The 8,590-nt window shown below is 43.1% G+C and overlaps 1 non-coding gene across 1 annotated transcript; it reads left to right on the forward strand.

Moving 5' to 3' along the window:
• The first annotated feature begins 8,143 nt into the window (after positions 1 to 8,143).
• LOC145358949 (U6 spliceosomal RNA) lies at positions 8,144 to 8,250 on the forward strand. Its single transcript, XR_013889538.1, has one exon. It is a non-coding gene; the product is annotated as a U6 spliceosomal RNA (small nuclear RNA).
• The last annotated feature ends 340 nt before the right edge of the window (positions 8,251 to 8,590 follow it).

The raw sequence follows: 8,590 nt of genomic DNA on the forward strand, positions 1-8,590 counted from the left end.
TAGCACCTCTAATATTGTAAATGTCTGAAGGTACTTCACAGGACATTTACCAGACAATTTTTGACACCTGTCCAGCCCACCCATGGGATTAGTAGCGGGTGGGCCATGGATCATGCAAAGGTCTGTTGGCCTCAGATGGGATTTTCTGGCACTGGGGCGAGCATGGCCGGAAAATCCTGCCCTGATCACATTTGGAGATATTCGGACAGATTACTAAAAGTTTGCTCAAAGAGGTAGGTGTTAAGGTCCGTCTTTCAAAGGAAAGATAGGTAAAGAGAGGCCTAGGGACAGAATTCAAAGTTAAGGACAATGAAGGATGTACAAGAGTCCTGAAATGGGAAAACCTGAGGGCTGTAAGGTTACAGAGGTAGTAGGAAGATGAGGCCATGGGATTAAATTTAAGACGTTGCTGAAAGGGAATCAATGTAGGTCAACAATCACAGCAAGGTGGTGCATATTAGGAAACAGGCAGCAGTTGTTGGGAAGGATAGAAAATGGGAAAATCAGGAAGACACTGGAAAGGCCTAGTGTGCAGGTAACAAAAGAGCGAATGAGGCTTTCAACAGCAGATGGGCTGAGTGGGTGGTAATGGATGCTATTATTGAGGTGACAGTCGGTGGTCTTGGTGATGCAGAGATGGCCCAGCTCAGACTCAAATACGATCAATAAGTTTTGAGTGGCCTGGTTCAAACAGTGACTAGGCAAAAATTAGCTTCCCATTTGGGCCATCCATGTTGGCTGTAGGATCATTTGCTGTTTCCATGGTGATATTTGCTTCCTCTAACTTACACAGGAATTCCAAACTCAATGCATCTCAAAATAATTTTGATCTGACAGTCTTTAATATGTGTAGGTGGACCATATTGTCAGAATTCTGATGCTTTGGGTACGATCACATAGCAATTCAATAATCTCTTCACAGATCAGAACAGCAACCTGAAATAATCCAGTACCTCACTGCACTCGAGAAACTTACAAGCGTTAGCGTTTTTTCCTCAGGAGGCGGCAATACGGGTTATTAATTAGAAGATAAGCTTGTTGGACAAGCCTTTACTGGAGAGCTTGGGGATATATCTTCCAATAATCTAACATGCTCTCCTTCAATGAAAGCTTTGATGACATATCAGATACTATTACAGCTATCAAAATCAGCACTGATTTACAGACCTTACATTACCTCATTGAGATTCAGCAGCAAGTTGACCTAGATTGAATAGATGTGCTCTCTAATTATAGGGTTTAGTTGAATATTTTCCACTCTGATTAGCTCGACAATTACAGCAAATGTCACAACTCTCACTTTGTCATGTTAATTTTTCAGAGAGAGGCTCAATTACAAGTGTTACTTTTTGAAGAATGATATTTGCATAATTCTCCTTCAGCTGATCCAGGATCTTAGCTCTGCTTTGATATCAGCTCTGCAATGACACCATATTGGATTCAGGCTTCTTGTCTATTAGGGAATCATATAGAAATTCAAAGAAGGGGCAGGCCACTCGGTCCTTCAAGCCTGCTCACCATTCATTATGATCATGGCTAATCATCAAATTCAATGTCATAGAATCCCTATAGTGCAGAAAGAGGCCATTCAGTCCATCGAGTCTGCCAATCACAATCCCACGCAGGCCCTATTCCCATATATGCCCTGCCACTGGGGTCAATTTAGCGTGGCCAATCAACCTAACCTGGAAGAAACCGGAGCACCCGGAGGAAACCCACACAGAGACAGGGAGAATATGCAAACTCCACACAGACAGTGACCCGAGGCCGGAATTGAACCCGGGTCCCTGGTGCTGTGAGGCAGCAGTGCTACCAACTGAGCCACTGTGCCTGATTCCCCCAAGAAATTCCTGAAGGATTATGACCAGAAACATCAGCTGAGAAGAATCTGAAAAGAGTGGAACAATTGGACAGGTTGATGCTAGAATACTCCAGTCCCGCACACCCTGCTACCGCTGCCAGCTGGATCGGAGAATTTGGCACTCAGCCACATTTCCATTCACATGCAGCGGGACCGGATAATCCCAGCTGCAGGCTAGGTTGGAGAATTCTGGTCTGAATATTTACCAGTGCTTCTCAGTCAGAATTGAGTATCCTTTAATGGAGGATGTAAATACTAACTAGAGGCTGCAGAGCTGCTGAATTGGTCACATTTTTGTCAAGGGGTTAAGACAAATGAACAGAAGAAGTAGGAGTTGGAGTGACCATTTTAGTCTTTGAGCCAACTCCATCATTCAACAAAATCATGGCTGATTTTCTGCCTCAACTCCACATAACATCTCCTTATCCCTCGATTTCCTTTGTGTCCAAAAGTGTATTGACCTTTATTTTGAATATACTCAAGGACTGAATATCCACAGCTGTCTGGAGTAGAGAATTGCAAATATTCTGGGTGAAGACATTTCTCCTTATTTCAGTCTTAAATGAACAATTGCTTACTCTGGGACAGTTACCCCTAGTTCTGGAACTTGCTAGGTTGAGGAATATCATTCTACCATATAAAGCCACTTTAAAAAAATGTTTCAATGTTTCATTGTTCTGATTTCTAGAGAATGTAGGGCTTGTCTACTCAATCTTACCTCATGGAAGATACTCTCATTCCAGAAAGTAGTCCAGTGAACCCCCTCCTAGGGCAAGGAAATCAACATCACCAGGAAGTTATTCACTGACGTTGTGACTCTCATTTTGTCTCAGTTCCAATTATTACAAATTTACCAGTACTCGTTAAGTGAAATGGGATATAAGAGAAGACAGGGCTAAACCATTGACTGCAAGGAGAACACTAAGACTGAAAGAGTCATCTGCCACTAAATGATTGACTCCAATTGCTGATATAGTATCATAGAATCCTGACTGTGCAGTAGGAGGCCACTCGGCCCATTGAGTCTGCACTAATAACAATCCTACCTAGATCCTATCCCCGTAACCCTACACATTTAATCCGCTAATCCCTCTCATCTACGCATCTTGGGACACTAAAGGGCAAATTAGCAAGGTCAGTGCACTTAACCTGCACCTCTTTGGACTTAGTAATTTGATTATTCCAGAACAATCTGCACATTAAGACTTTCACGGCAATAAGCACATTGGAACTTGCTGCCCAATAAAGTCTTGAAGCTAGAAATATTCAACTGGTCATGAGCTTGCCATTGTGACGGAGCTTTTATCAGGATTGTTGGACTGTTAAGATGAGTTAATTTATCTGTGATGACTTGCAGTTGTGTCAAAATTATGGCCTGGACTTTCCCCACAATAACAGCACCTCGCCATGGTGGGGAAAATGGCGGATGAACCCAGGAATCTGAATACAGCACTTCCTATTTTTTGGGGGATGGGAATGGAGTCGCATCCAGATGGTTTAGAAGCATCTGGCCATTTCAATCATCAGCTGCCTCCACTGAAGTGGGATTTTGATAGGCCAGGAGTGTGATACCTGAAGAATGCAGATTCGAGTAAGAACGGGTCTGAACTTTGTCGATAGCCAGGGTACCCTTATGAAGAGTGGCGGGAATCTCGGGTCCTGTCGGTAGTGCAACCTGATCTGTTGGTTTCCCAGGGGTGCGGAGTGCCTTCAATGGGAAATCTCATTGACAGTAGCGGAATCAGAGAATCCCAGCACCTGCGAGCAACACATTGTCCTTCCACTGCTAAGAAACAGGTGACTGGGAGGCTGGAGAACCTCGCCCAAGTTTGGATCTGGCCCCAGAACACCTTTGATGTACGTGCCCTTTGGGATAGATTCGGTGTCTTTTAGAATTTTTAAAAATAGGCACAAGTATGAGCAAGAAGTGGCTATACTCATTCTTGCCAAGTTCATTCAAACTGTTGACAGATGTGTCAAAATGATCAAGAGGTCTTGTTAGAAACAATTGTCAAAGGGAGTTGTCTAAGCATTTAAAAGTTCTTTGTTGCAAATTTAATAAAAAAATGTCTGAAGTGTTAAAACAAACTCCTTGCTATGGGTACAAGAGCCATAGTTTGGCATGATGGGTGTGAAGTCATGGGGATGGATACATGAGGTGACATGGGTTAGCATTGATGGGCACGGGGAGTGTGTAGAGTGTTGAGGGCTGAGAGTTGGAGGAATGTTTATTGCATTGTAGTTGGTGCCATGGTGGCACAATGATTAGCACTGCTGCTTCACCATGCCAAGGACCTGAATTCAATTCCCAGTTTGGGTGACTGTACAGAGTCTGCACATTCTCCCCATGACTACGTGGATTTCCTCTGTGTGCTCCAGTTTGTTCCCACAGTCTGAAAGATATGCTGGTTAGGTTCACTGGCCATGCTATTTCTTTCGATTTTCACACTGAGGCAGGCCTGCCGACCCAGCCGCCTCCACACCTGGCAGCCTCTGCATTTGTTCCAGTTTCAGTGGGGCCCGACTTCTAATCTAGCCCATCCCCGTGGAATGAAAATCCCAATGTCCACACTGCTTTTTCCCTGGGTCAGGTTTGGAGAGACAGAAAATGTCCTAACTCTGCACACCTGATCCTGGAGCAAAAATCCAGGCCCGATATCCTCTACGATCAACAGGAAATACATGAAAACATAACTGGATATAAAGAATCCAATGGCTTGCTTCCTCCATTAGTACAGTGACTGCAACAGTATTTGGAAAGCACTTTGAGTTGTCTTGTGGCTGTGAAAAGTGCTGCATAAAATCACTTACAACAAAACACTGTGTCTGTGCATTGAATTATCATGAATCCTTGTTACATGATTGTTAGGTCCAGTACTCAATTGGCATATTCTGAACTTTCAGTCAATACTTTCAAAAACTGGACAGACCCATACAAACTGTTAAAATGGCTGCTGCAAGTCATATGATCTTGGCATTTGAGTTACAGAAATAGCAGTTCTGAAGCAAATACCTCATTAAATATGGACACGTACAGCCATCCGGGGAATTCACACAGCTCCTTGCTTAAAGAGATTCGCACCCAGTGTAAGCAGCCCTGTCTGTGCCCCACTGCACCCAGTGTGCCCCACTGCCCCAACAGTAAATGCGTCACTTATTCTGTCCACCACCGCACTTTGTCTCTAGAATGGAAGGTTCTGCCCAGTAGAGTTTTCCACACTGCCTTTCTCTTGTTTCATACTAAAATAAAATCGAAACTCAGTTGGAAGTGCCCTTATCACCACCCACTGTAACATGCTTTTCCCCATCCAAAGTGGACTGGGTGAACTTTGGAAGTATTAACAACCTGCAATACACAATGTGGTGTCAACAGCCAGGATTCTCTGATTCATACGCCGCACCACCGCTGCCAGCGAGAACGGAGAATTTGACACCCAGCCAAATCGCCATTCACTGCAGCGGGACTGGAGAATCCCAGCTGCAGACAAGGTTGGAGAATTCCGGCCAACATATACATAACTCCCTTATTTGAACAAAGAACAGTACAGCACAGGAACAAGCCCTTTGATCCACCAAGTCTGTGCTGACACAGATGCCTCTCTAATCTGTCTGTGTGGAGTTTGCATGTTTTCCCCACATTGCGTGGGATTTCCCTGGGTGCTCCAGTCTCCTCCCACAGTGCAAAGATGTGCGGGTTAGGTGGATTGGTCATTCTAAATTGCTCCTTAGTGTCAGGGGGATTAGCGGGTAAATACATGAAGTTACAGAGTAGGGCCTGAGTGGGATTGTAGTCAGCGCAGACTCGATGGGCCAAATCGCTACACTGGGGATTCCATGACTGTACGAATCTAATATTTTCTTACCTCTGCATGGTCCATATCCCTCTATTCTCTGCCTATTCATGTATCTAACCAGGTGCCTCTTGAACATTGTTATAGAATCTGCTTCCAACACCTTCTCTGGCAGAAAGTTCCAGGCATTCATCACCCTGCGTGAAAAATTTGTCTCTTAGTCTTTTAAATTTTCCCCTCTCACTTTCAACTATGCCCCCTGAGTAATTGACCCTTTGACCTTGGGAAAAAGACTCTGACTATCCACTCTATCCAAGCCTATCATAATCTTGTAAACCTCTATCAGAGATTTACACTCTATCCTCATCTTCCAATGCTCTAATGAAAACAATCCAAGTTTGTTCAACCTTTCTTCATAGTCCGTATCCTCCAAACCAGGCAACATCCTGGTCAATCTCTTCTGCACCATTTCCAATGCATCAATATCCTTCAGTAGAGTGGCAACCAGAATTGCATGCGATTCTCCAAATGCGGCCTACCCGATGTCTTATAGCTGCTTATCTACAGCTGCAACATGACTTTCCAATTCCTGTACTGAACCCTGACCGATGATGGCCAGCATGCCATACACCTTCTTAACCCCCTTGTCCACCTGAGTTGTCACTTTCAGGGAACTGTGGATCTGCATATCTACAGCCCTCTGAATGCTAATATTTCTAAATGTACTACCATTTACTGATTACTTTCCTTCTGCAGTAGACCTGCCAAATCACATCACCTCCCACTTGTCCCAGTTAAATTCCGTCTGCCATCCTTCGGCCTAAGTCTCCAGCCAATTTATATCTTCTGACAATCCTCCTCAGTATTCCACCAATTTTTGTATCATTGGCAAATTCACTAATCAGACTACTTATATTTTCCTCCAAATCATTTATATATATTACAAACAGAGGCTTCAGCATTGATCCTTGTGGAACACTGCTTGTCACAGATCTCCAATTAGAAAAGTATCCTTCTGCTGCAACTCTCTGCTTTCTATACCCAAGCCGGTTTTGTTTTCATTTTACCAGCTCACCTCGGATCCCATACGACTTCACGTTGTCTATCAGCCTGCCATGAGGTACCTTATTGAAGACTTTTCTAAAGTCCATGTATATAATTTTTAAAAGCTAGCATTATTTTTAAGGGGAGAGGGCCTGGATAAGATCCTCTGTCAGAGAGTTGGCGCACACTGAATGGGCTGAATAGCCTCTTTTGCACTGTAGGAATTTTGTTATTTTCAGTCATGATTTAACCCCATGTTCATTTAAAGTTTTGCTACCAGAAGCATTTTGTTTTTCTCCAAAACTTGTAACGGGTATTTCAAAGAGCGAAAAATCCAATCTGAGTGATCTAAAAACAAAAGTCAGTACTTCAGTAATAAAGTTAGTCAAATAACAGCTATATGAAAGATACATAAACTTTCCATGCATCATTACATGAAGAAACTGTCACCACTGCCCAGATAATTGTTTTTCTTTGTGCAGATGTTTGGTACTATTGGCAAAAATAGCTTCTAATAACCATCCCATCCCAAGTTATAGCTAGATAAAGGGCATCATGAATAGAGTATCCAACAGCGGACAAATAGTTATGATCTATAATTATTTATACTAATCATATCTCTTGATCAAGACAGGCCTTTGGAAGGGATTTTGTATTCCAAATTACAGAGTTTACATGTCGTACCACATTTGAAAAGTGGGATTTATTAAATTTAGTGTTTGAAATATCCATAGATTTTTTTTCTGGGGGTGGGAGCACGGTAATAAAGAAGAGACATGGAACTTTTCATAACTCAAATGTTGGAAAGATTCTGTAGCTTTTTAAAAACTATTTGCCATCATAGGCATTTCTCAGAAGCTTCTCAATTATGTTACCCTCTTTCTTCCTTCAAATAGCTTAATTTTATACAAAAAGACTAAAAACCCAAATATTCAGCGCTCACTATTTGACTGACAGTCTGTGGGGCAGGAATTATTTCACAACTCTGGGAGGAATTGTCCTCCGGCCATACTTGGCAACGCTGAGGCAATTAGTGACAGAAGTGCACACTGGCCACCTTTTAAGTGGAGGCTGATTTATTTCAATTTGTGTCCCATATGTCTTTCAGGATCAGTTTTCAACTTTTGAATGCCCCAGTGCTTCATTCATCATGCCTTGAACTCGCACAATTTATACCATCGTTCCTCATAACACAATCCCTCCAGCCTCTCGATCATTTCTGCTGCTTTCTTCTGCGTCCTTTCAAAAGCTGCAACAACCTTTCTGTACAGAGGGGGAACCAGTGCTCAACACAGTATTCATATTCAAAATATTATTGTATGGATGATTTCTGAAGTGACAGGGTTACTTCACTACTTTGACTCAATATTGACTTTCCAAAGCATCTGAATTGCTTCACTCACTGCCAGTGAGCATTATTGACAATAATTTGAAATTATTGCTATCAGTACCCGCTTTGGCAGCACATATTCTAAAATTAGAATAATACAGAGAAGATTAGCATGGTCCCTGTGCAAGGATGACTGGCAAATTCATGAAGTGCTCCTTTTTTTGTATGGCTACGGCCATACTAATCTGAAAATGTCAACCTTGTCTGATCTCAAAAGCTAAGCAGACTTATGCCTGGTTAGTACTTGGATGGGAGACCACTAGGGAGTACCAGGTGCAGTAGGCTTTAGGGTGTGAGGGCGATAAGGCTGCAACATTAGCCACCCCATTGATGGCTAGGGTTGATTCGGCTCATCTGGTTGGCCAGGCCCCTTCCCTCACAGCTCCATGTGCGTGCCTCCCAAAGCTCAGTGCTCGGTCACAGAGTAGGGCTCCCTAGAAGAGGACCACTCCGCTGGTCTAGAGTTAACAATGTAACTACACTCCCCTGCTGGGCTAAACCTCC

Source organism: Carcharhinus amblyrhynchos, chromosome 26, assembly GCF_965287045.1.
Source record: "Carcharhinus amblyrhynchos chromosome 26, sCarAmb.v2.hapA, whole genome shotgun sequence".
Classification (NCBI taxonomy): Eukaryota; Metazoa; Chordata; class Chondrichthyes; order Carcharhiniformes; family Carcharhinidae; genus Carcharhinus; species Carcharhinus amblyrhynchos.